This window comes from Lutjanus erythropterus, chromosome 17, assembly GCF_056507025.1.
Source record: "Lutjanus erythropterus isolate fLutEry1 chromosome 17, fLutEry1.hap2, whole genome shotgun sequence".
Taxonomy (NCBI): domain Eukaryota; kingdom Metazoa; phylum Chordata; class Actinopteri; order Lutjaniformes; family Lutjanidae; genus Lutjanus; species Lutjanus erythropterus.
Window position 1 is genome coordinate 12,547,147 of NC_139333.1, and position 27,321 is coordinate 12,574,467.

General features: G+C 38.7%; 1 protein-coding gene and 1 pseudogene across 2 annotated transcripts in view; one reads left to right on the forward strand and one right to left on the reverse strand.

Annotated features, from left to right (window-relative positions):
• Window positions 1-2,065: 2,065 nt before the first annotated feature.
• On the reverse strand, window positions 2,066-10,431 carry LOC146311839 (uncharacterized; annotated as a pseudogene). The gene is made up of 8 exons (XR_014772165.1): window positions 10,299-10,431; window positions 7,315-7,353; window positions 6,312-6,539; window positions 5,918-6,199; window positions 4,645-4,923; window positions 4,268-4,495; window positions 2,995-3,108; window positions 2,066-2,920 (listed from the first exon to the last, which is right to left on the reverse strand). The product of XR_014772165.1 is annotated as an uncharacterized LOC146311839 (transcript).
• A 7,574-nt stretch (window positions 10,432-18,005) lies between these two features.
• Window positions 18,006-27,321, forward strand: part of LOC146311840 (SH3 and multiple ankyrin repeat domains protein 1-like) — a 62,373-nt gene continuing 53,057 nt past the window's right edge. Inside the window, exon 1 of the mRNA XM_084740349.1 lies at window positions 18,006-18,261. The gene's annotated coding sequence lies outside the window, so the exon portion shown is untranslated. The remainder of the gene's footprint in view (window positions 18,262-27,321) is intronic.

Genomic DNA, 27,321 nt, shown 5'->3' on the forward strand with positions numbered 1-27,321 from the left:
TCACTGAGCCAAAGTATAGGAGCATGGAAACGAAGAAGAAAAATAGATTTTGATGGCACCAGAGCAAAGGACTCCTCAGCCTGGAAAAAGCACTGACGGCTTCAACCTCAGTGTCCCGCTCTGGCCTCTAAAATCAATGGGATTATCCGTCATCCATCTGCCAGTGTGGGAGAAATAGTAGTTACCTGGATGTAACTGCAGTTGCGTTCGCATTTAGCCTTTTAACGGACTTCACCTCGGCACCCTGAGACAGATCTTTGCACTCACCACCCAATCAGGAGGCAGGAACCAGACCATTTAAGTCATCAAAACACCCACTGTACATCTCCATTTTCATCTCAGTGACAGGAATAGAACAACAGCCAGTCTGGCCTGCGTTTAGATGGCTACACTCATACACACAGAACTAGACTTACATTTAGGTACCTACTATTCTATTTTGTTCTGACTGGACAAAAAAGTTCAAGAAGCCAGGCCATTAAGTGCTATCTTCATCGCGGCCCCCCAACCTAACCAAACCCTCTAGGCTAGGAGTGAAACTGAACAACTGAATAAATTCGAGATATTTTACTGATTTAATTTCACTACAGTGACTTACAATGCTGAGGCTCAGGACAGGACACCAGTGAAGGCTACAGGTCAGGGTGACGTACACCATACTCACTCACGGTTTTGCAAATCAAGGGTTCCCTTCTTGACATGATCGACTCGCGCGCTCAGAATTAAATCTCAAATAAAGTTGCCGGGCACTGCAACGTGCTTTAAGTTGAGAAACGAAAAACTAAAACATAAAATTGGAAAAACAGTTTTTAAAAATGTTGTGAAAGGAGCAGAGGAAAGGTGCTTGAACACCACTTGGAGTCTGTTTAGGCACATGCCTTTTCAGTCATGGATTCAGTCATCTTTAGTGTCGTCATCTTCGGTACAAAACTTTTTGGCTCCTGAAACACAAGTGACCGTATACTTGCTCCATTCACAGGTAAGTATTCCTCAAATATAACCCCATCGCCTCTTTTAAACTTAATTTCAGAAAAATATTGCTCAGTGCTGGTACATGGGAAGTTGTAGTAGGCAGTATGGCAGTACAGTAATGTCACCTGAGTTATGTGTAACACAAATGAATTCTGGTCCTTGAACCTTCACTGGTATTAACTGGTTGAAGGTAGAAAGGCTTAGAGGTTTATCTAATCTAAACATACATTTGTGCTAAAGTGAGTGCACACATAAAAAAGGAGAAAACAAATTCATTCGAAATAGTTTTATTTCAGCACATAAAATCCAATAGGACAGAAGCCCTCCCTTATAATAATTCATTTGCACTTCAAATTAAGCTGATATCTCATTAGCATAGTTACTGAAATGTAAAGTGCTTTTATATTTTGATGCAAAACTAGATTCAATACAATATTATGACATTTCTTATGTGCACAAATAACATAAATTATAGCAAGAAAAAAATCCTCAGCCGTTTCCCATCATTAAAAACAGATTTTGATAGGTTGATCAAGCACTTAATGTAATTCACATGGTAGAAAAAAAGGTGGAGTGAAATGAGTATGTGTGTATAATGCTGATGTGATAATGATGTGATGATATGATGCTATGTAATGCTGATATGCTATATATACAGTATATAAGTAGGCGTATCAGGGCTGGAAAAATTAGTTGACAGTTGGTCAAACAACTTAAGTTATGCTGTGAAATGTGACATTTTTAAATTGAAAAAGTCCAAGTTCTCTGATTTCAGCTTCTCTAGTGTGGATATTTTCTGGTTTCTTTACTCTTCTATGACAGTAAATTGAATATCTTTTGTCTATGGACAAAACAAGTCATTTAAATAAAAGTAAGTTCATTTTCTGAAGCTGTCATCTTTGGCTTTGGGAGACATTTTTTTTTATCATTCTGTGACATTTTATTGACCAAATGACTGATCAAATATTTGAAAAAATACCCATTACCCCATAAAAGCTGAAAAGCAGTGGATTTTTTTTTTTCTGCGTTAAACATCATGGTTACACTTGGTTTAAAATAAATACTCAGTAAGCATGAAGTCAGGTAAAAAAAAAAAAAAAGATAAAACAAAGTTCATTACTTCTTAACATTGGATTCACTTCTAAAAAGGCTAAATCAGAATAAAAATAAAAGCATAGCATAAACACCCAGAGCAAACTGCCTTGCCTTGCATCCATGAAATCTTGTATATCACATTTTGAGTCTGTGTCTCTGACTTCATTTTTGTTCTTGTTTTAACTTTTGGTGTCAGAAATTGAATTGTTTTCTGTTCTGATAATTTACATATTTCAGTATATTCCACATAATAAACATGATTAATATAATACCTTAATGGGAATAATTGCTAGTGCCTGCGTTACACAACATTAAGGACCTTCAGGTTGTTTGTGGGAAATCTGATTTTGTTCAGTAAAAAAGGTACTGAAGCCTGTCTTTCCTTTCATGACTCACTCTTGTGCTCCTCTGCCCTTGCTTACTTCTTTTCCTGCACTATCTCATATTCACTGTCCTCCCTGCCCTCCACCTGTGCCTGCCATTCCCAGGGTGTGGTATTCCCCCTCTTTCATTCCCTCTTTCTTCAGTGCTTCATATCCCCCCTCTCCTCCTGCTGCGCCCGCCATCCCCAGGGTGTGGTACTCCCCCTCCTTCATTCCCTCTTTCTTCAGTGCTTCATATGCCCCTGCCCCTCCTGCTGCCCCCTCCATCCCCAGGGTGTGGTATACCCCCTCTTTCATCTCCCCTTTCTTCAGTGCTTCATAATCACCCTGTTTCTGCCCTCTGCCTGATGCTTCTGGGTGAAGGGTGTCGTACTCGCCCTCCTTTTGGGCACCATGTGGCTTCCGCAGCATCTCGTATTTGTCATCACCTTTGTCTCGTGAACTCAGCGCCACATCCTCGTATATTGGTCCTGAAAAAAAAAAACAAGCGCTGTATGAACTGCCTTCGGTTACAAAGAATGGAAAAGAAGTTGTGGTTACTCACCTGTGTCATGTCTCTTTCTATACCACATGTAAAATGCTACAACTGCAACTACTAGACCTAGGAGCACCAGCATGATGACCACGATTACCATAATGACATTGCCGGAGCCTTTATCTGAAATAGAGACAGAACATGCATGACATATCATGACTGTATCAATTTCCTGTGACCCTGTGATAGTTCATATCAGCTGAATTCCCATTAGCAACATGTCTCACTATAAAAGAGGTCTGGCTGTCAGCATTTTGTATATGTGACAACTAACAGAGCTGCAAAACGCCAAGTGATCTGTGGTCAAACTGAAATCACACTGGTTAAAAAACTTACTTAAAGAGGCACTCCCAAAAAATTAGCACCTCCATGAAGGTTCGGGGCTTCACAGGAGTGGCATTAAAAGAGAGTGATCGAAATTGATGTAGCAGAGATATCCTGATATTTATGCTGCAATCCATTGCAAGTCAAAAGTCAAGTGCATAGTCGGTATTCCAGACTTCAAACTAAAGGCATCGTAATGCATCTGCTTGGAAAAACATGGACGCCCATAGCAAACTGGTGTTTGAATGGCTGGTCTCTGAACTCTCTGAAAAGTTGCTCTGATTTAACAGATAAGTACACTGCAAAAGAGACAAGAGGAGAAGACTAGTACTGCAAGCTCACAGATACCCCTTTTCGATACACACATGTTGACTTGGCTTGACCTGGTTTGACTTGGTACATCAACCCAGCAAGACAGGGATTTCCATCTCCATTACAACTTGAAGTAGAGTCTTTTAAATGAAAGCAAGTTTAGCTCAAGTTGAATAGCTGTAAAACCGTGAACAAACACTTCATTCTTCACAATAAAAGTCCCCCATTATTTTGTTATTGTGTGTCTGACGACACATGCTTGTTTTGAGGTGGAGATGGGGGTCATCATGGGTTTGCCACAGTTGGCGAGCCACAAGCACAGCTCGCTTGGAGGTCGGGCTCACTTTGGCCCTACTCCAGGGATGGTCCATCTTAGGCGTGACTCAGCAAACAATTATAAGTGGTCATGGAAATGCAAATCACCGGGGCATGGTTTGACTCTGTATGGCCGAAAGTGACGATGGAAAAACCCTAAGAGACTTTTGAGTACAAATCAACTGGATGGAAATGGCTACTACAGTTGTTACAGCATGTTTCACAACACAAACACTACATATAGTGAAAATTTATGAAAAGGTACTTCTGCCTACTGTTCACTCTGTGTGTAAGTCAAAGTCCACTAGCAGGAACAAAAGCAAGAACTTACAATCATGACTATTGCTGAGAAAAGACCTCCCGGTTTTCCACACAGCTCTACAGGCGTAAGTTGCACTCGTGTCTGGCGTCATGGAGTATTGGCGGTTACTTGGAAGTTCTACTGGCTGACCACCATCATTCATGTGATACCAGCGATAGGAGACATCATCATGGGGACAATGTGGACAAGAACATGACATGCCATTTCTTTCAGCGAGAACTGCCTTCATATGAGCCACTGGAAAAGGACAAATGAGGAGACAGACTTAAAAAAATGTCTGCTGGAGAAAAGAAGGTATACAGTATCACACAAAAGAAGGAAACTTCATTCAGTACACCAGCAGTGATTGCAGTCAAAGGCGAACAGTGTGGGTTGGATAGGCGTACCTTGGACAAACAAATCTTGATCATCAGAGGACACTTTGTATGGGGGCCCACTAGTACGTTCCTTGTACGTGAAGGTGGCATCACACCTATATGTTCCCATGTTAGATTCTTGCACGTCAGGGAATTTGAGGGTAGGACTGTTACTGTCCTGAACGATTATATTGCCTTTGTAGAAAACAGCATGGCTAATCTTATCTGTGCCCCAAGTGAGACACTTCAGAATCAGACTCTCCCCAGTTACAGCAGGCAGATGATACATTTCCAGCGATACGTCCTTGTCTGAAAGAAGACGATAAAGATTGGATTGGATTAGTTTTACCCCTATGATTCAAATGACGTAAAAATAAAAACAAGGTGATGAACATAGTGGAGCATTTAATAGCTAAAGATGTAGCCACACTGTAAAAGCAAAGAAGTTGAGAAAACTCAAAATTTCAAGGTAACTTACTTCAATCTTTGAGTTTTAGACCCCCCAGATTTCAAACTTCAAGCACCAAAATAATGACGAATCAGACTTTAAAATCAGACTTTTTTTTTTGTAAATTTTTGAGGGGTTCCTAAAAAAATGCAAGTTTATCCAAATAAGAAAAGTAAATTATTTTAACAAAAGATTATAGGTTGGCAAAACTTGGTTTTGTTTATTTAACATATGAATTTGAGTTTTATTCAAAACTCAGAAATCTAGTGAAGGCAGCTGCTTTGAAATTATAACTTTTCTCAACTTTTTTTTTCTTTCTTTTTTTTTTAATAATGCAGGTATCGTGAATTTTGAACTTGTATTTGCCAGGCAGCCAAAACATGAGTCCAAATGGATACTAATGTTGCTCCGTAAGTATTAGATGTACAAATATGCAACAGTTTGCCAACAATTTTGCCTTTCAACTTACATGTTGATGCTGTGTTCAAACCTTGTCTCTTCAATAAAAATATTGAAGGTTTAAATAATGCTATAAAAAACCTTACCAATTAAAAAGTGATTAAGGACACCCTAACATTATTTTGAGTGTGGCGACAAAGTGGCTGTTTTGGGCCAATGAAAGCTGCTGCTACTTGCTTAGACTTACTTGTCTTTTTTAGTTTGGCACATTGGTTGCATGTCTTTAAATTTACATTAGCTGTCAAGCAGAAACTGTTAACGTGAAAACAGATGAAAGATATGTGAATTGTTTGATGGCATATAATGTCAGTACCCCTAAGTAAATGGAATGAATAAGCCCAATTTAATCACATAATTGTTATGATGAAACAGAGCATTAAAGTACATTAGACCTACCTGAGATCCTGACTGTGATTTGGTTACTTCTGAGTTGTTTAGTACTGTCAGTACACCAGAAAATGGTCTCGGGGTCATCCAGGTTGCGTTGAAAGGCCAGACTCACATTGCCACTGTTCAACCTCAACTTAATCCTTCTTGTCGTCCCTCTTGTCTTCCTGTAGACCCAGCAGTCCCATCCCTGCAGGCCGTCGTCATTGTCAAGCTGCAGGACAACTGAGCCTCCCTGCCGCATCACTGGCTGGCCTGTCTGGATGATGAGTGAGGCTCTGGGGAGGTATTCTGAGTGGTAAATAAATAAATTATACCATTATTTGTATGGTACGGACATTGTATGTCCTTTTACAACTTTAGGGGTTTCGACTATAATATTCATGTGATGAGGTTTATTTACCCAGGACCTTGATGGAGAAACTTTCACTTTGTCCCTCATTGTTCACACAGTAGTAAGAGCCTGTGTGTACGGGGGAAGCCACACCTATCTTCCAGGGTTCTTCTGTTGTCTGCCTTTTCTCCGTGTCGTTGAAGTACCATTTCACTGTGGTACCTTTTGTGGTGTTCTTACAGCTCAAATAAAATAGGTCCCCAGAGAAGATCTCCGTGAGTTCGGGTGACATAGAGACTAAGGAGGCAGGAGACGAAGGAAAAAAGGACATGCAAGTAAAGTATTTGTGTGGGCATTCAGACACCTGACACAGTTCATGTCATTGTAAGAATCTGTAAGAGACTGTTGTGCATGGTTATTGATGACACTTGTTGTCATTTCACACCCACGAGAAGCAGTTGTGAAATATTACTAAGCATTTACTCAAGTACTGTATTTAGATTCAAGGTACTTGTACTTTGAGTCGTTCCATTTTATACAACTTTATGCTTCACTACAATTCAGAATTTTTTACTTTTTACTCAACTACATTTCGTACATTGGTTACTTTTCAGATTACATTTTTTCATACACCTCTTGTCCTGTGAAAATCATTTAACTACATGATTTTGAATTTTCTCAGTAAACTGATTTCTTCCTTTATGGATTGAGAACATTCTCCTACTTCACTACTGTTTAACCTACCCTCTCTCTGGTCACAAAGCTGAAAACAAGATTGTTATTCTGAGCTCATGATAAGTCGGCATTTTAGAGATAAATGGTTTTTACCAGAGAATGGCAAATGAAGGCAAACATTAAAAATGGTGCATTGCTGTAGATTAACTACCCAACAAAATATAAAGTAGTTAAAATTAGTTTAAATTAGCACAACCTTAAATATCTGCAGCAGTAAAATGCAACATACATATAAATGCAGCAGTAATTCATAAACAAAATATAGTGAGTAATAGTAAAAAACTTTAAATTTTACTTCAAAATGAATGCTTTTATGTTTGATACTTTGATAGATTACCTTTTGGTTTCTGCTGACATCTTGCCAGGAACACGAACACTGTAACAAAATTTTTTTTTAAATGTTAATGTTCTTTAATATGAACAAATATGAACAAATACTTTAATGACTTATAGTACACAGTTGACATTAGTCTCTGTCATTTAGAGCCAGACATTTCACGCACTGAGTCAAAATTCTAAATAGTAATTCGCAAGATCCACTTTTTTTTTGGTGGTATTGGTATCTTCAAACACATTACTTGCGACTTAGGCAGTGTGTCCAGAGCTGTGGTGTTTTTCTTCCAGTGGATTTTCAGTTAATGGAGTCAAAGAGTCTGTAGGTGGTGCTATTTTATTTTGTCTCTTTAGCCACGATGTCTGTCACTGCTCATGGAAGCTGCACAGAAGTTTCTATTCAATTTATTCATATTTATAAGTGAAAAGTTAATATGGAGCACATGTAGTAAAGCCATAAAGAAAAATGGAACATTAACAGATAAAGTCCATTTCTATTTTTCATTTGCACTACATATCAATATGTTGTGGAATCATAAAACACTGACTATTATTTGTTTGGCAGTTTAATTGTATAACATAGGAAGACGATCTCTGGTGTACAAATGACTATGGATATTACCTGAATATACTATGTGCAAAATGAAAAGTGTTAGATGTTTAGTGTGCAGTAAAAGTATAGAGTCAGCTCTTGTTAAGTCTAATAGGGGGTTATTTTTTTTTTAAAAAAGTTGGTGTTGTTATTGGAAGTCAGATGTGATATTCTGCAAACAACTCTCTAGTGCTGATTTCACAGAACAGTGTTAGTGTTTAAAGTGTTAGTGTTTAAAGTGTTAGTATCAGTGTTTTAAGTGTAAGTGTTTAAAGTGTTAGTGTTAACAGCTAAATTTCACCAGGAGCGGCTGCGTTGCGTTTCAGCTGCGCCATGTCAGCTGGAGCCGATCGCAGCCATTCATAATGCCTGTGATATCGTTCAGTGTGAGTGGAAATGGTAATTAATGTTAAATGGTAAATTAATGGTAAATAAGTTGACTCCTTGCTGTGTTCATAAAATATAATAAATTTAATAAAAAACAACTCAGCTGTACAAGAGTTAAATACTGAATTAAAATGTACCTTCTCTGTAGTGTTAATATGGCAGCAGTTCTATTTAGTGTGAAACAAACACACTGACAGCGCTAACTTTTGACACTGCACACTAGAGTTGTGTAAATTTGACACTGACTTGTGTTGACTAGTGTCAAAATTCAAATATTTCAAGAGTTGGTGCAACTCCACCATAGTGTAAAATATTTAACACTTTAAAAAGAGTTTTTTTCTGTTTCCCAAATGTAACTGTTTTATATTTTACTTCTTTTATTGAGAATAGTCCACCTTGGTACATAAAAGCAATCTTATTTTTCCATTTTTTTAACAATATTATTATTATTATTTTTTAAAAGTACATAAAAGATACATTAATAAAATAAAATACATAAAATACTATTTACTTTATAATTTAGAAAATTCTAATCAATAGCAATAATAATGACTCATAATTAACTGACAAAATGTATTATACAATTTTTAGAAAACATCTGGCTTCATGATAGAACAATGATGTAAATTATAAATATCTGAGCCTTTTCTTAGCATTTATCAATTATTTTATAATAATCTTTTTTAGAATAGATTTGAATGTGGAAGCATATTTTTCACACATGAATTAAAATTTGAAAAAATATTTTGCTTTTATAAGAGTGCAGAGAACATGTTGAGAGATTTGTTAAATGTTTGGGGACGGTGTGTTTTTCAGCAAGGATTCATCCTGTTCAGAGGGATCGAATTTGTATAATTTCACTTCTGTCTGTTTGAGTGCCTGTGTGTTTGTATGTACACATTTAAACAAAATGTCTGCAAAGGCTCTTTCAACACCATTCAATTTAAAACAAAATAATAATGTTATGTCTCTGTGAGTCTTCGCCACATATATTATACCAGTCTGAACAGACATGAATGTAAACTGTAACTTGACCAGTGGGCAGAGGCATACAACATACAACATACAACATAATTCTGTTTTTTAAAATAATAATATATTATTTACATGTTTTTCAGTTTGGATACGCAACATTTACTGATGCAGTGTATGATTCTATTCTATTCTTTTTTTTTTGCAATTATTAATAAATGTCAAATTACACTAACATGAGTAAACTGGTGGGTTAATGTAAGCCTACAGGGAATTCCTGTAAATTAAACACAGTATGCTCACAAGTATATAAAAGCCACAGATGTATGTGCATCTGTGTATGTGTATACATGATCAACCTGTCACTGCAATATATTTATTAATGTGTGCTCTAGTTTGTAATTCAGTAAAATGACATCTTTGAGCTAATAGAAGGACATAATGCTGACTGGCACAATCATACACCTTCATGAAAACATTCGGCTTAATGCACAAATGTTTTAATTTGGGGTGATAATGTTAAGCCATGACATATCCCTCCACCTTCCAGTGACTGCAAAAAAAATTACAAATACATTGGCATTAAAAATTACTGTTAGTACCAAACATGACAAAATAATTTTTCAGGTGTTTGCCTCCATTATTTAAGATAAATATAGTTATATTATCTCACATTTAATCAAGATGTGTTAGTTTTCTTAGTTAGTTTTGTTTCAAGTTAAGTGCCTTGCTGAAGGGCACCTTAGAAATTTTTATGTATCCAAAACTCTTATACATTTGCCCAATATAAATCATATTTATTACAGAAAATTCAGCTTAAATACAATGGAAAAGGCATTTAATTGCATATTTGATTAATCGCTTCTGTCACCAAGAAGTGTGTAATAGATAGACCTTCATACACTACAAAATATGAAATATGTTATGTTACATAAATGCATAAAACATCTAAGTAAAAGCATTACAAAAAAACATTACAATGATAAAACCACCTTTAACCCCAACAACAATAATCCTGGTTCAGGTTTCATTCTTACCTGTCAGGACCAGCAGATGTTCTCCCCTGGCCATCGTCCTGCCACAGCAACACAGACAGAGAAATGACAGTACAGTGACTAAACTGCTGAGAAATTACAAGACAACCTGACTGTTTTCAGAATTCAGTCGTGTTGAGGAAGTTACAAAGGGGAGGGGCGGGGTGGGGGGCAAGCACAGAAATGTACGTGTTTGAAGAGACATTTCATTTGAAAAACTGTCCATGTTAATGCCTGCTTTATACTTCCCCTCTGCTAAAATATTTCTTCTCAATGTTGTTTCCAGTACGGAAGTAGTCTTCGCAGAACTTAGTTAGCACATTTCAAAGAGAACAACTAGGAAGACAAAACATTTACCCTAGAAAATACATTATGCAACACTGTTGCATACAAAGACAAGAGCACATCAGCTCATTATCAAGGAAGACAGATATGACAGAGGAAATTCACAGTAAATACATTAATTATAGAAGTAAGGTTCATTTGTGAGCAATGTCTCTGTGGCAATTTGTTAAACTTGTGCAATGTGAAAACAAAACTCAAGGTTCACTTCACCTTTTGCCATTATATTTTAACCATTTAGCGTTGTTCTTGCTATTGCACTAAAAAAAAAACAAATGGGTGAGGAGTATTTTGGTCAGAGGAAGAAACTACTGCACATTTCCAGAAATGGAACAAAGAACAGAAAGCAACCATCCACCACACAGAAACGCAGAAAAGGTTTTCATTCAATTTGCAATTTGGGACTTTTATGATAAACTGGACAGTATACTGTGTGGAGAGGAGCTATATACAGTATAGTGTGAACAAAGCCTCATCAGAGCTAAAGTGGACCAGAGAGAGAACTAAGTCCCTTTTCTGTTGGTCCCCTTTTTGGTCCACTTTAACAGGACTGAATTTGGTTGTTTTAAAGAGGACTATGTGTAAAATCTCCCTAAGAAAACTTTTAGATTAGTAATTTATTTACAACCTCTTGTAAAAGGACAGCTGATATGTTCTTAACAATAATAACAATTATAAACAACAATTATAAATATACAGATGTTTAATTTGCCACCTTTTGCTCCTGACCATGAGATCTGTCTTGACATTCCTTTCTCTGTGGCTTTCCGGTATTCCCCTCCAATCTTTTTTAGGTTCCCCTATTGTTCCGGCTTCCTGCTGGATAATTTGCTTGGTTCTTGGCATTTCCGCTGAACCACAGAAAGCCCACAACTACAAGCTTGGATTGAGCTGTTTAACCTCTTGGTGTTTTCTGATAAGCCTTTAATAAAGGTTATTACCAACGATCCTTATTTTACCTTGTTTGTGTGCTATATTTGGGTCCAAAACGTGCCCGTTACAACAGTCCAGCCCAGCGACATGTAAAATGAACTGTTACTAGTAAAGACTCAACAATATTAGGGAGTAAAAAAAATTGATATATTGGCTGATAGTGCATATCCCTCAGTTGTGGTTATCAAATGCTTGTGACATATGTATACATGAAACTTGTATCTTACATAATATTTGAATTATATATGTTATCTAATTTGAAAGTCCTTCAGAGTTAAACCCCATACTCCTTTTGCAAGAGCCAGGCAAGTAAAACTTCTGCAACAGATTGAAAACTTATCCTGGCCTCAATGATTTAAAAACAGAAGTTTATACCTGACTCTTATAATTTATGTCTTGCAGCTTATGTTTTGTGCAGTTCATGGAATTGCTTCCCAACTGATTGAAAATACCTGGTACGAGATTACATGCAAACAACACACCAGCTTCATTTTTAGCTGTTTGGAGAACCCTTTGATAAGAGGCATAGTTCTTAAAATTTTCAGTCTCATTAATATGTGCAGTTTTACATTTTTTTTCCCCTAAAAATAGTGTTGCTCCTAAGAATTTTTAAAACTGTGTTTTCATGACAAAAATGTTCTAAAGTTGCAGTTCTTTATTTGGTTTCTGTGTAAGGAGTTTTCTGTGAGATGAAGGAGAAACTGCTGAGGCTGTTCCTCAAAGCAAACGTTTAAGCCATTACAAAACCAAATACAGAAGCCAGATGAGCTGCGTTGTTGACCAGTTGAACCGCAGGCTGAATGATGGGTGTGAATGAACTGAAAGGAGAGACAGTCATCATGCAGACTATGACTATTACTACTACTAATGACTATTAATACACAGACAAGAAATTATGTTGTGAATCTGCCCATACTACAGGCACCCAGATCCAGTTTAGAAATAATGTTAACATTCAAAAGTTTAAGACATCATCTTTAGGAAGGCATTCACAGTTAGTTACAGCAGTTTGTAATTACTATCATGTTTAAACATCTGTCCACATCCGTTATCTATGTGTGTAATGTCATTTCAGGACACTGTGGTTTTACGTGTTAAATGAGATACTGCTGATTTCTGCAGATAGACTGATGGAAGAAGCACTGAAAGTTAACTGAGGTCTGGTCAGCAACTTCTGCTTATGCAGCGTGTGAAAGAAGAACATATTTTTTGATAAATAAAATCATAATTTAGAGACTCCATTCCTGCACCTAAAAAGTGTTGCATACAGGCATCCAAAAGCACCACAGGACTGGTGTGTTCTCCAGTAGGAAAACTGAATGCAGATGTCTTTGTTCGAAAGCTGCTGAAAATGCACGATGACACATGACATGACAGGACAAAATGTGGTGCTTCTGTTTCTGTGCTTTGATTCTCAGAATCCAAACAAGGGGTCAGTTTCAGTTTGTTCAGTGGGGAAACTTTAGACTTACTGTAGGTAACAACACTTACAGTAAGCAACACCAGTATTTACAAATTAAAAAGGATGAACCTAAGATTTTTGTCTCATGTAAAATGTTACTGGATACTAGATTTTTGGGGCCAATGCCAATATCATGTAGCAAAAAAATGTATGCAAAATGCAAAGAAAATCTTCTTTATACACAAAGTAATATAAATATAATATACACAATATGGAATATATACATAAACATTTTTGCAATTAACACGGTTGACAAAGATAAGTAATGTAGGCAGGACATTTTACAAATTAACAATAAAGTTTATTGTCCAAAATGATATCAGAGCACTGAAACAGCAAACCTTGGATCTGTTCTTTAGTTTTTTTTTTCATTTATTACACATTATAGCGTCTTTCCATGTTTCTCAAGTTGTGCATTTATAAGAGGAAGACAAAGGTGAACAACCCACAGAGCAAATGTTGACACACATCTTGAGTAACTGCATTCTTGTTCTTGTTGAACTGTATTTTCAAAAAGGTCATTAGAAAACAGTGAGTGATAACACATCTCTGAAATTGTAAAGAAAAAAAAAAAGAAAAGAAAGAAAGACATTCTGAAAATCTTTCATTTCTGACATTGAGGTCTCAGTTTCAGTAACCTGAAACAGCCACCAGAGTCCACCACTGCATCGGTTTTCTTTGAGAACAGTAATACATGAATGAGGCCTTAAGGCAGATTTGAGCCCATATTTCACTGTGTCTGTACAGTGAATAGCTGTAACTGTATTTAGGGCTGTAAATTTGCAAATCACTGTTAGACTATGAGTGCAACGGTCACAAGCAGTAAATCTCAAAATGTCTATGTCAGTACAACCAAAGTTTTTCCAAAGTCCTAGCACTAAAAATGTGCAGACATCATTTTATGTTTCGAGCTAGTGATTTAAAGCAATAGGTTCTCTGTGCTTCACAGCTTTGATTTCATAAATCAATAACTTCTTTCTCATTCTGCCCTCTACTCCTGTCTTTTCTTCTGCATTTGTTTTCTCTTTCAGTCTGACTTCACTTCACCCAAAGCTCTCTAAAACACACAGAAAAAAACACCAAAAACTAAAAACCTAGCCAGCAAATTCTTACTACTACTGTATGCTCCATCTGCCCGTGACCCACTTTTCTCTCCTTGCCTTTGGCATGAGAGGCGTTAACACAGAAAGCAGGAGGAAAGCTAGTTTCTCAGAATAAGGACATTGGGCAGCAGTTGAAACATCAAGGTAGGATGAAAGTGTGGTGAATATGCACTGTGGAGTGGTGCACCATTAAAGAAGAGCTCCCACTAGAGCTCTTATCAAGGGTTACAATGATGGTGTCATGTTGTCCTTGAGAGGCTACATTTGGCAGGATTCATCTACATCTCCTCTTAACAGAGTGCACTATTGTGTGCATTAATGTATTTCAACCCAGCTTGCCTTCCTCTGTCCTCCATCCGTCTCTTTGATGGGCTCTAAAAGCATAAAGTAGACATAAGGACAGGGTTTTTTTTTTTTTTTTAGTCAGACACTCCAGCTGCATAAATGCAATTCACTGAAACAGAATTATTGCATAAATTTACTTGATATCATCATGCATATCCAACATTAGATTACTGAATCATTTTCTAAGTAAGATGTTGGTTACTTCTGTTTTTCTGTTTTAAGGGTGTTTTGGCATTATTCTGTTGTTGGTCTGTTTAGAGTGTGCAACATAGACAGGAAGTATAGTGTGGGGTGTGGGGTGTGGGGTGCGGTGGGTTTACAAGCAATAAACTTCCCTGAATTGAACTGAGGGCATTGTGGTTATTTTGTATCTGTCACAGTCACTGAGGTACTGCATTCTCATGCATCTGAGTTCTTGATTTGACTGTCCATGCAGCAGGTGTCACCAAACAGTTTACAATGTTAGAGCAACAACTGCCCCCATGTGGAGAATCCAATCGTTTACCCATTTGGACATTAATAATGATGAGGTCACTCTTTCACAAACCACATGCATCATCAGGATTCACCAGAACTGGACTAGCAGGGGCATTTCAATTATAAAATCCAACACCAGCAGGGTGTCCTGATAACATATAACACATAATTGCAATATTCCTTGTTTGATTTGAGCAGGGTACCTTTGTTACGTCATAAACCTCTCTCTGTCCACCTGCCATGTTTCCTGTCAGGTTCTTTATCTAATAAAGGCAAAACTGCCATGAAATACAGTCCCATCTGTGTATTTGTTAATTAAAGGAACAGTTCACCCCAAAATCAAAAATAAATATTTTTCCCCTGGCCTGTAGTGATATTTATCCATCAAAAGTCTTTTGGTGTGAGTGACAGAGTTTGGGAGATATCGGCCGTAGAGATGTCTGCCTTCTCGCCAATATAATGGGACTAAATGGCACTTGGCTTGTGGTGCTCAAAGCAAACATTTGAAAAATTCAGAACGAGTGCCTCTTTCCAGAAATCATGACCTGGTTTCTCAAGATAATCCAGGGATCTTGTTGTGAGCAGTTTCATGAAGCAAATATTTTCAAGTCATATGACTCGAATCCTTCCACCTCTGCCCCCCGCACCTTTTTGACGTTGGAAGTGGGGAGCCTGAGTCTAACAATTTCTGTCAAAACTGACAATCTGGTATTCACACCCACTTCATGCAGCGTGGGGATGAAAAAATTGAGTAGGTTTGCAGGTCTCAGCATGGATACCTTCAAGGAAAGATTGTCCAAAAGTGGCTGCATTATCCCCATTTGAAATCTTATTGCTTCTTGCTCCTCTCTGCAACAGCAGAGTGTGGTTGTTGTGAACATCTGTACACATTTTAACCTGCAGATGTAGTTGGACAATATGTCGTAATAGCTGGCTCATTTGAAGCATGCCCCAACCTTTAGATGTCACAACAGAATTAAGATCATTGGTCTTAAGATTTTCGAACAAGAATCTAATGAAATATCCTGAAGCACCAGATGGTTTGTTACACAGAACCATCTGGGAAGTCGTCTTTGGAACCTGTTTGGAAAAGGGCAGTCACATTCAAAAAATAATTGGCAGGAGATTGGATGAACCATCTGTCTATCACAGCCTGTCACGGGCTACCTTCAACCAATCAAATCAACAAACCACGCAGTAGCCCAACTCTTGCCAAAGCCTGTCAGAGACAGAGTGAAGACATCTTTACTGAAAAAAAACCTTCAGTGGAGTTGATCTTATTGCAATCAAGAAATACCCTCCAGTTCTGATACTATAATAGCTTCTACACTGACCTATTTGGGAGCTGTGATTGTTGTTTTTGTGGCTCTCACACCTAAATCACACCTGTAGCTGCGGTTCCTCACAGGATGCTGATTGGTCTAAACCACTGTGGTTGGGACAGGAGGAAATAACTGGAAGCTTGGAAAAAAGGATTGTTACAAGTACAGCTGCCTTGCAAGGCAACAAATAAAATCTCAGGCCACATGAAGACATGTTTCTTTCTTTAAACACTCAATGCTCACATAGGTCTGATCCTCTGTCATTCAATTGGCGTGTGCTTTTAAATGTTTCATCCAAAGCGCTAAAAAAGTAGTGTGAGGTCTGTGAACCATCCAGAATAGCTGGGACATTGTTTCTGTTGCTGTTGAGTCTTTCAAATGTAATTTTTCCAGGCAGTGAGCATAGCAAACAAAATGCTATTCAGCTCCACTGCACTGGGATTTGAAGTCCCAGCAGCAAGTATCTCAAGATCACACCAAATAAAACTACAAATGTCTGCGGGGGATGATATCCCAAGAGGTAACTGCAAAAAAATGTTTTTGTATTATTTTGTGTGTGTGCATTTGTGTGTGATTTAGGTGAATAGACCTTTGGCATCATTCCCCCAAGCTTGTAGTTGGCCATTTTCTTAGCAAACAAGTTTTTTTTGTTAATTCCTTATTTTTCCCTGAAAATCCATACACTGAAGTGGAGCTGTGGCATCCATCTTTTTTTAAGTCAATGGTACAGACTGTTGAAAAATGATGCAAAGCTACCATAGTGATGCTGCAAAAAGGGAGAAGCCTGAGGATACTAACAGACCCACCCCAGCCACCGCCTGTTCATACTGCTGCTGTCTTGCAAGAAATGCAGAAGTATCCACTGCTGTACCACCAGCCTACAGAGCAACTTCTTTCCTGAGGATGTGAGACTCCTCATTTCATCCTTGGCACTCCAACAAAATTAAAAATTTCTTTTTATGACTCATTTATTCAAGGACTGAACAGGGGGCAGAACATGGGGTGCACATGCCTGAGTTTGCCGTAGGTCCCAAAATGTCTAAATCTGCGTCTGTTAGCAGATCTCATAAACACTGCACCAACTATTCCTCAAGGTGTAGCCACAATATCCGTCACCAACTTTTATTTCTACTGCAGAGGTAATAAAGCCCCATTTTATGAATGGGAAAAGTCCAAGCAGTTTTTCTTTATTTTTATGATGACCTCTCTTCATCAAAGACATAAGGGGAACAGTGAGGTGGCCTGAATCCATCCAATGTACATGTGATACGGGGAAAGATAAAGGGGAGGGAGTCATATCATGGGACGAGTGTGAGTGCATTTGATTGATGGAGTGACTGAAATAATGAGCCAGAGAGAGAGAGAGAGAGAGAGAGAGAGAGAGAGAGAGAGGGAGGAGAGGCTGAAATGTGTTGGAACAGTGAGAGACAAAAAGACAGAGAGCGAGAGAGGGAGTAATGAAGAAAATTGGGGATAATTGAATAGAAGAGCACATGGGTGCTAGGAAAAAAAAAGCAGAGAGAGCAACCGACAGATAGAGGGTGAAGAGTCAGAACACAGTGGAAGTACAAAGAGAGGACGGGGAATGAAGGAGAGAGATCAATCTAGCCGCTGAAGTAAGAGAGAAAGAGAGGGAGCGTGTGTGAGAGAGAGACAGAGAGGGAGGGAGATGGCTAAACCAGGGCATAGAGTAGGTGAAAGTGTGTGTGTGAATGAAAAAGAGAAAGAGAGGCTGCACAATACAGTGGCGCGGGCTGCCTCATAACGATTCACATTTAAAGACTAGAAGGCACGAAAAATGTGATTTTGAAAGAGAAAGAGCAAATCACTTTTTCTTTTTTTCCCCCTCATCTATATTTTATCAGCTGGGATCTTTCTCTCATTTTCTAATCCTGGTCCCTTTTTTACTCTCTTTGTGGTTTATCAAGGAGGTCACTGCGGATAAAACAAGGATCAACACAGCCTGAACTGCAGACTCAAAGGTATTTACTTTCTTATATTTATTTGTATACTCAGACTTTTGGTTGCAATTTACCAAGAATAACAGCTTTGTGTATTTTAAAATCAAAGTCATGTAAAGTGTTGAGAATGCTAAAAAAAAAAATAAACAGCAAAAAGTACCGACTAATATTGAAGACAGAAACTTATAGCATATGAACTGAATATAAAAGACATGCAATTATGAGTACTGGCCAGACAAAGAAAGACAGAAAGAAATGATCTTTAGCAGCAAGGTACTGCTGAGATTGTGGCAGAGAGAGGGGGGTACAAGTCCTCAGAGGGTCTGATTCCCATGTTTTATGTAGGTAGGCACAAAGAGCAAACTGGGACAGTGAAAGAATTACAAAGATCACAGAAAACTCTACAGTAATCACACTCCAGAACAGCTTTAAGACTGATTAGTGATTAGTTAGCGGAATGTGTCAGCTGTAGTGCACATAAGCTTTAAAAAGCTCTAATGAAGGTTTTGTAGATTTGTTTGCTTGTGTTGAATGCAAATTATGGAGATTAAATGACAAAAAGACACATCAAGGTGACATTCAAACTAAAAGGACTGTTGCCAGACATTTTCTACTGGACACAGTGGGCAGTGATGGTGGAAAAGTTCATTTTTCTAAATGAGGCTTTCATGCTGAATCCAACTTTGTGGCCATAATTGGATCCCCTGTGGCTTGTTAAGCCCCTGTTTCATGTAGATTATGCCATGTTCATTATGAGTCATAATTGTACATTGCTGTATTTTATAACCGCTCCCCCACAGTTACAAAGTAGGTTATGACCTGTTGTATGCACAGAAGAAAATTGGGCAGTAATTGATGTATAAGATAGAAATCAGTCTGGGAATTTGGAGGAAAAATGTTAATACCTGTGCTTATATAAAGCCTACATTTATGTAATAGCTATTTTAATGCTACCCAGACACTTCCAGGATTGTATTACATTTTACAGAATCAAACTAGAGCTCATCAACACCCACATTTCACACACTGCTGTAGCTGCTGCGACTTGTCAGAATTGTTACCTGCTCACTTGCATTCATGGTGTCAGCTGATGGAAAGGTGGAAACCCTCTGAGGACCCCAGAGAACACACACACATGCATACACACACCTAAGCGCTGTGCACGTTCATCCTATAGATACAACATAATTGACTTTGCACGGCCTCCGAAGACCTGCCCCACACAGTGTAATGCACAACAAGCAATACTGGCTTTAAAAGCATATTCTTCTCTCGGGGAAGGACACCTAAGGGAGTTCATTTGGAAAAGAAAGAAAATAAAGTAGGCAATTTAGATCAGAGTGGGTACACTGAGATTAATGGCTTCCAAACAAACACAGAACAATTGATCATAATGGAACAAAGACAGGCGGGTGACATTATCAATTGAGAGGGACTTGCAGTGATTATATGTAATGTGTGACTAATGCCAAAAGAGAATGTGATTATGAAACAATTGGAGATGAAAGACATGAACATACACTGAATTGGACAGAAAGCTGTGGAAATGTGTGCTGCGCCGATTCAGGAAATTTCCACCACCACTGCCTTCTTATTTTCACTCCATCCCGTCCTGCTGTTCTCTCCTGCCCAGTCCTGTTCTGTCCTCTCCCATCTCTCCTGGAGGATCAGGAGTCGATAAAAGGGGCTGGTCAGTGTAGCAGATGTGACAGTGCTATATGGTCCAGCAATTCTCCAGGGTTTGGTAAGGAGAGAGTGTAAGGACAAAAGACAGACATGCTGAGAGAATATTTCCAGTGACAGCTCTCTGCTGTGGAGGAACATGGCTAGGCTCCATTAGCTGCAAGCTACTACTGTATCTATGAAGCAGAAATGCAAAACCCACAACAAAATGTTCCTTAAATCAGTCCCATGAGAGTACTAAACTGGGCTACAGCTGTATGGAGCTTTAAAAAAGCAAAATACACACACGTGCCCATTGAAATCCCCACACTTGAATACACACACACACACACACACACACTCGTTATAGCTCTTAATTCAAGGACAAACACTGCAAAATCTGTGCAAAGAAATGCCATAGAGCATCTTCTGCCTGACATTTAAAGTGTCATCTTCAAATAACCTTGAGAAGCAATTTCATGTGTAAATAAAAATTATCATCTAATATGATTTTTAATGAACTTCTAATTGTTATTTGCAGAACTGACAGAGTCTCATTGTTGTGCTCATTAAGATGGAGCGTGAGAGCAGAGCTGTTTCCCCTGACTCTGCAGGCTTTTCATTATTACGTACAGGGAGATATCCCCCAGGGGAAAGATCTGGAGGATTGCCGTAAGCCATGAAAACAGAAGCCGGCAAACTGCAACACACCCGCCATTATGAAGAGCTCAAATAGCTCGGGCTTTACAATTTCTGAACACAACTTCAAGTTAATGACTGAAAAATACAGTCACAGTCTTCTCGCACAGATGGCTCAGAAGGCAGCAACTGGCTTTTATATGCACTGATTAAAGGGACTTTATAACATCGGTGTTTACTTGACAGCTTTTTAGGACACCAGTTAGAGTTTAAGGTGTGTAAATCTACCTTATGACGTGAAAATAGGAGTATATATATCTCTCATTAACCGCACAGTTTGCTGAGCAGCCCATTTCAAGCCAACAAGATCAGATGGCCCTTTAGCCAGGAAGCTTTGGCTCAGTTTTGGGTCATAACAAGGTAGTGCTGATCTGATTATAAACAACAGCAGGTGTGAAGAACACAGTTTTCACAAAATATCTTAATAATAATAAAAAGCACACATTTAATATGTTCATTGCTTTTTCCATCTAACATCCAACCTCAGTTGCTATAGAGATACTAACCCAAAACAAATTGACTTGCTACCAAAGACTACATGTGTTTCTTGCCCCCCTAAGTTACAAATGTCACTGGTTTGGTAAAGAGGTTTATTAGAAAATAAGTATAAGCCTACAGCTGTAATACTCATAAGTATGAAGTGCAAAGTTAAAGGCACAGTTCACCCCAAAATCAAAAATATGTGTTTTTCCTATTGCCTGTCGTGCTATCTATACATCTTGACTGTTGTAGTGTGAGTTGCAGAGATATCAGCCATAGAGATTTATGACTTCTTTCAAATATAATGGAACTAGATGGCACTGGGCTTGTGGAGCTCAAAGTGTAAAAAAAAAATCAACTGCAATTTCTCTTTTCAGATATCACAACTGGGTTACTCAAGATAATCCGCAGATCTTGCTATGAGCAGTTTCATGTAGGAAGTATTTCCTTTCCACCAACCTACACCCACCAACCATATCACCACACAGAAGGAAGCGTGCATCTACTCATGGATGAGAGACTTGTAATGACGGCGTGGGATGTAAACATGGGCTGTAACGTTAGCATCACTGAGCTAGCAAGTATGGTGATATGGTTGGCCAGCCAATTCTCATTCCCGAGTTGTCGGATGCTGATGTTTTGTCACATCTCTCTGCGACTCATACAGACAGGGTCAAACACAAGACTTTCCACCAAGAAACCGGGGTTCCTGTCCCATGTGAAAACCAAGACCTTATTAAAAGATTAAAGGTATTTAATGTTAAGTGTCATGTGATCTTACACATGATGTACATAACATTTTTAACCCTAAAACATGACCTTTTCCAAACAGTGACTGTTTCACATCATTAATTGCTGGTTAAATATGCTCTCTGGCAGCGTCTCATACAGCTGCTGAAGGGTTCCTTTCTACATCAGTATGAGATGCTAAGGAGTGTGACAAAAAACTGTCTGTGAGCTGGAATGAGAACATGTTGGGTTGGCAGACATAGTTCAGTTGAAAGAAAACAGTTCCTACATCATATTGCTCACAACAAGGTCTGTGGATCATCTTAATTTCTGAAAAGAGACAGATACTGATGAGTTTTTCAAATGTATTTTTTAAGCTTTGAGCACCACAAGCCAAGTGCCACCTAGTTTCATTATATTCAAGGGAAGGCTGACATCTCCACGGTCTCCAAAACTCACACCAAAACAATCTAGATGGATGAATAGCAGTACAAGTAAGGGGAAAAATATGTATTGTTGATTTTGAGGTGAACTGTCCCTTTAAGAATATAGGGTCTTCCTGTCTGTAGAACCAATTACTCTCCATTACATGGTAGGTGGACGATCTCTAATGGGACCTGACAGGCGTCGACATGGTCCTCACTTTGTCAGCCATGTCTAACAGCATTTATTAGTATCTTGTTGACTTTTGTCTCTCAGTGTTACCTTTATGTCAGTGGACTTGCAAGGTAAGTGAACGTGTCACTAGTGGACAGTCTATTTGTGGCTGTTTATCTGCCATAAAATCCACCCTAAAGCCTTAAACCTGCGCTCATCTCCGTGTGTCTGACTAGTTTGTCTGTGGCCTGCTTTCATTGTGAGGCCTGAGGTCTTCCTGGTCAGGAGCTCTGGGATAAGTATAAAAAAAAAATAAGAGATGTACCGGAAAAAGTTACATGTTACCAGGAATTCTGTTTTATCAGAAAATGTTTGATCCGGCATCTCTGCTTCTTTCCTTTTGTGTTTTTGTGAAACAGAAGGCAACCTGCTGCACAGTTGCCTTTTAAGTCTTTGTTTTCATCACATTTTAATACACTTCCTGTCATATCATCTGTAGTGGGTGAAAGGGAAGTTTGTGTTGTAACAGATTAACTGGAAATCTGATATTTTGCTTTTGGACATCTCATTATTTTTTTATGTATTTCAGATGATGCAGTCTAAGTTATTAGATATGGGGTGTTGTGTTCCCCCACAAACAAATCTAATACAAGTTTGATTTCACTGCCGCAACCGACATGTCCACATGGGACCTGGGATCTGGTGTCATTGAAGTAATTGCTGAAGGGAACATTTTATTACTAAACGGACAATAAAAAGAACATTGTGTCTCATATATTGGCCCACATGGATTAGCTCATTAACCGGAAATAATAACCTTCCAATAACACACGTGAAATATTACGAGGCATTAAGTCTGCTTCATTAATGTTGTCTTTAGATTAAAGGTATGTTTCCAAGGTTTCAAACATTATTTGTGCAGAGGTCCAAAATCTTAGAGTTGGTATCCCACACTGATATAGCAACTGATAACATTTTATTGATACCCATGCCATTTTAGAATCTGTTTATCAGTCTGATTCTGTTTTGATTCCTGATCCATTTTCTGTGTGGAAAAGAAGTAGGCCCACACAGGTTCTCAGATTCAGTGCAACTGTTTTATCATCTCCAAGTCTGAATACAGTGTAAAAATCACATGCATGCGCTCTTTCAGAGTAGAAAGAGCGCATGCATGTGACTGAGGTGTGCAAAAGCTCCGCCGTTGAACTGCAGGTTAATTTAGAGTCAGGAGCTAGTTGTAGCAACAGTCTGTCATCATCTAAAAAAATTATAAAGAATATTTGTAGGTTGGGGTAATTCATCGTCAAAACATCACTGATTACAAAAATACGTCAAAATGTGCGTCGATGCGTTGCTATGAACTGCTATGATGGGTCAGAGCATGGATTAACCTGGAATACAAGCTGCAGAGAGCCAGGCTCACTGTGATCATCTAAAGTGTGGTAATTTTTTAGACAGAACTGCAACAGTTTGGCCACAAACTGGACGTGACTTATCACAGCAGGACAAACTGCTCCACACGAGTGCAGAAACACCGAGCAACCTGTCCTCCTCATGCAGCTGCAGCAGCAGGAGCAGCATCCTGTTTACTTTCTGTCAGCAGCAAAACACGCTGTATCAGGATTATCAACACGTGGAACATGTTTCTGTTAGCAGAAGTCACGAAGTCACTTAAGACAGATTTTAGAAGTCTCTTCATCACCCTGTGTTAAAAGTGATGTCTGCACCACTGCTGTTCACTTTACACCATATGTTACCTAACAGTGTTATTCTGCCATTTTCTACTTTCTGTTCCCCTTATCAGCCACGTATGAGAAATTGCTAAAACTAACGTTCAAGACAGTCTGTAATTCATTTCAGTGGGCAGAAAACTTTTCTTTGGCCCACACTGATGCAAAAATACATTGCTAGTGATCTTTCCTGTGTGACTCCAGAGATGAAATAACTCCATGTCATAACCAGTGCAAGTTTTTAAGTCAAAATACTGATTGTCCAGTTCAGTGAAAGATTGACAGTGATTACTGATTAAATTAACATGCATTACAGCTCCTTTTGTATTTGAGGCCCAGTATTTTTCTGATCAGGCATCTGACATGGAGTCTGGCATTCCTGGAATTTAAGCCTGTTTCATAGAGAGATGTTTCAGCATACTTCTGGTGTTTCCTTCCTCACTTGAAATTATCATTTTGCAGACATTACAACTAATAATGTTGTAACCTCTGTTTCTGAACTGAAGCCATGATTTGGACACTTTCTTCCTGTCCACCATGACTCCTGCCTGAGTTTGACTTTGTTTTGCAATATGCAACTGTCAGAAAAAAAACTGAAAGGCGTGCAGTTCTGATAGACTGGAATCATTTATCACCTGGAACAGGGTCTCAGTTCCCAACCCAAATGATCTACATGGGATTTGTGGATAGAATCACAGGACATTTGTAAAATTTAAACAGAAATATTTGATTGTTATATTTTAATAGAAAAGTTGACTTGGAATATGTGTTTTTTCTGTGTTATCCACTTAGAGATTGAGAAAATCTAATATAAAACAATGCTTTACACAGATTCACATAATGTAGGAAAACTTGTTAGTCCAGGCAGTCACACACATGTGACATGCCGCTCTCTCCATAGTAATATACCAAACACTTCCTCCTAATTTGGCGGTCTATTTAAACTGCAAAAATTTCCCATCTCTCCCTCTGCTTGTCAGTACCACTGCTGCCCTACATCAGTGTACCAGTGTACCAGCAGCACCTACCTACAGGCTTCATCACGGCGGTTAAGATATTTGCAAATCACTCCCCAAAATCTTTATGTAAACATAATCCGTAAGGAGTGATGAGGTTGGAGCCTCGACACCAAACTCTAACTAGATTCTGCTGCATTTTAAATGTGAATTGTTTGAACTCTGAGCCGTGTAAATGAGCACCTGAAAATGAGGTCATGGGCCAGTAAAAGTAAAAGTTGAGGCTCCCTGATTTAGGGATTTCTGTTTTGTAGAAGCTTTAGTTACTGTACCAAACAATGTTTACAGGAAGGGGGAAGTCTCAAAAATAGCACAGGGGATGTTCACTCCTAAATCTGTGCTGCATTGAGGTCTCCCAGCCCATCCAGCCAAGTTTAGCCCAAGCGAGGCCCTCAGCGCGTGCTCCACCTGACCCAATTATATCCAGTCTGAGGGGAAAGATAGCCCACTTTGATCTACACGAGACCGCCAGCCAAGCACAGGCTGACTGGTCTGACACTTACTGTTGGTTTCTGCTAGACATTTTTCCAGGACAGATGTGTTCGAGTGCTGCTTAAAGAGTCAAACGGTGGAATGTGTGTGTGCGATCATGCAGCGTGTGTGTGCGCATGCACACGTGCCTGGAACATCAGGCGAGTGGTTTGTAACCTGTGAAGGTAGCTGTGGCCCCTTTTTCCTAAAAAAGATCGTCCTTGGTGAGGTGGTGATGGGGAGGATGGAGCTGAAATGCAGATCAAAGGGGCAGGATGTTTATTGTGAAATGGAGAGCTGGGAGTAATTATTTTAATCATCCACTTAATTACTGATTAGCAGGGTTATCGTCTTTCTTTTTTTTTTTGATTAGCATCTGATAAAATATTGACTAAAAGGCATCTGTTTGTGTTGGAGAATCTCTCCACCCTGCTGAGGGAAATGCCAGGATTTTTGGGTGCATAGAGGATAAATCTATTGCTGGTGTTGTTATCTGCCTGTAAAATTAATCAGTGACGCTGTGATTGTCAATTAGGCACTTGCATTTTATCTGATTTTATCAAGCACAGATTTAATTACCACTTGAAAATGCCAAGCCTTTCCATAATAACACAAAAGCTTCACACAAAAAACAGCACAAAAAAAATCAATACATTTTTAATGCATAATTTCATCTTCAGAGATTCAGAGATCTTAGACTTTGAAACTTAAAGGATTTGTCAATTGTGTTGTCCTTTGAAGTTTAATGAGTGCTGATGCTATACACAGTAGGGTACCCACTTATCATACCCCTGCTTAGCCCTTCCCCCTTACACCCCTACGTCAGAGCACCACCCCCAGACCTGATGGCTAGTGATGCACCATTCATATAAAACCAAGTGCCCTCTCCTCCCCAGTTTAGTGACTCATCCACCATCCATCCTGTGTTGGAGTAGGCCTAGAGTGTTCTTGACGGTTCCTCGTCATTGGCGGTGTGAAAGAGGCTGAAGGCTGGAGACCCAGTGAAAGAGGGATATAGAGGACAGAACTTGGCCGCTCCACTTTCGCAGGACATAAAAGTGGGACAATCTGTTCCTTGGATGATCTCCAATTCTACTTTCTGGGGACCGATACACTGAAAATATATCTATACACATGCTCTGTCCTACATAGGGAGAGCGTGAGTGAGTGAAAGAGGAAGAGAGAGAGAGAGATTGACAAAAAGAGGAATTATGAGTATGGGTTGAACTGACTGTCCATTAGGTCTTGGTAGTACATTGTACTGCAACTGTACTTATGAATATTCATGTGAGACTGGCCAAAGAAGAGGAGAAACCCCTGCAGCACAGTCAACACTGTCACAGCTAACTGTGCAGAGTACACGTAATGTATGTAGTGACAGTGGGATACTTTCACAAAAGATAATTCATAAAATAATGTATAATTTAAAATACAGTGAAATAGGGAAGACTATAAAAATCCCCAAGATCCAACATTATTTTGCATTGTGCACAATTTGCATCACAGTAAACTTGAGTTTGACTTATAAGCCAACACATGCATAATGTTTTGTTTATAAGGAACCCCAAGGAATAAAGCAAATGAGCCCCAAAGTCGTTATTGCAACTTTGCTTCGCTTTGCAAAAAGCAAGATGCACAGAAAAAATCTTAGAAAAGGCAAAGATAACAGAGGCAAGAGATACCAGTAAAATCTCTCT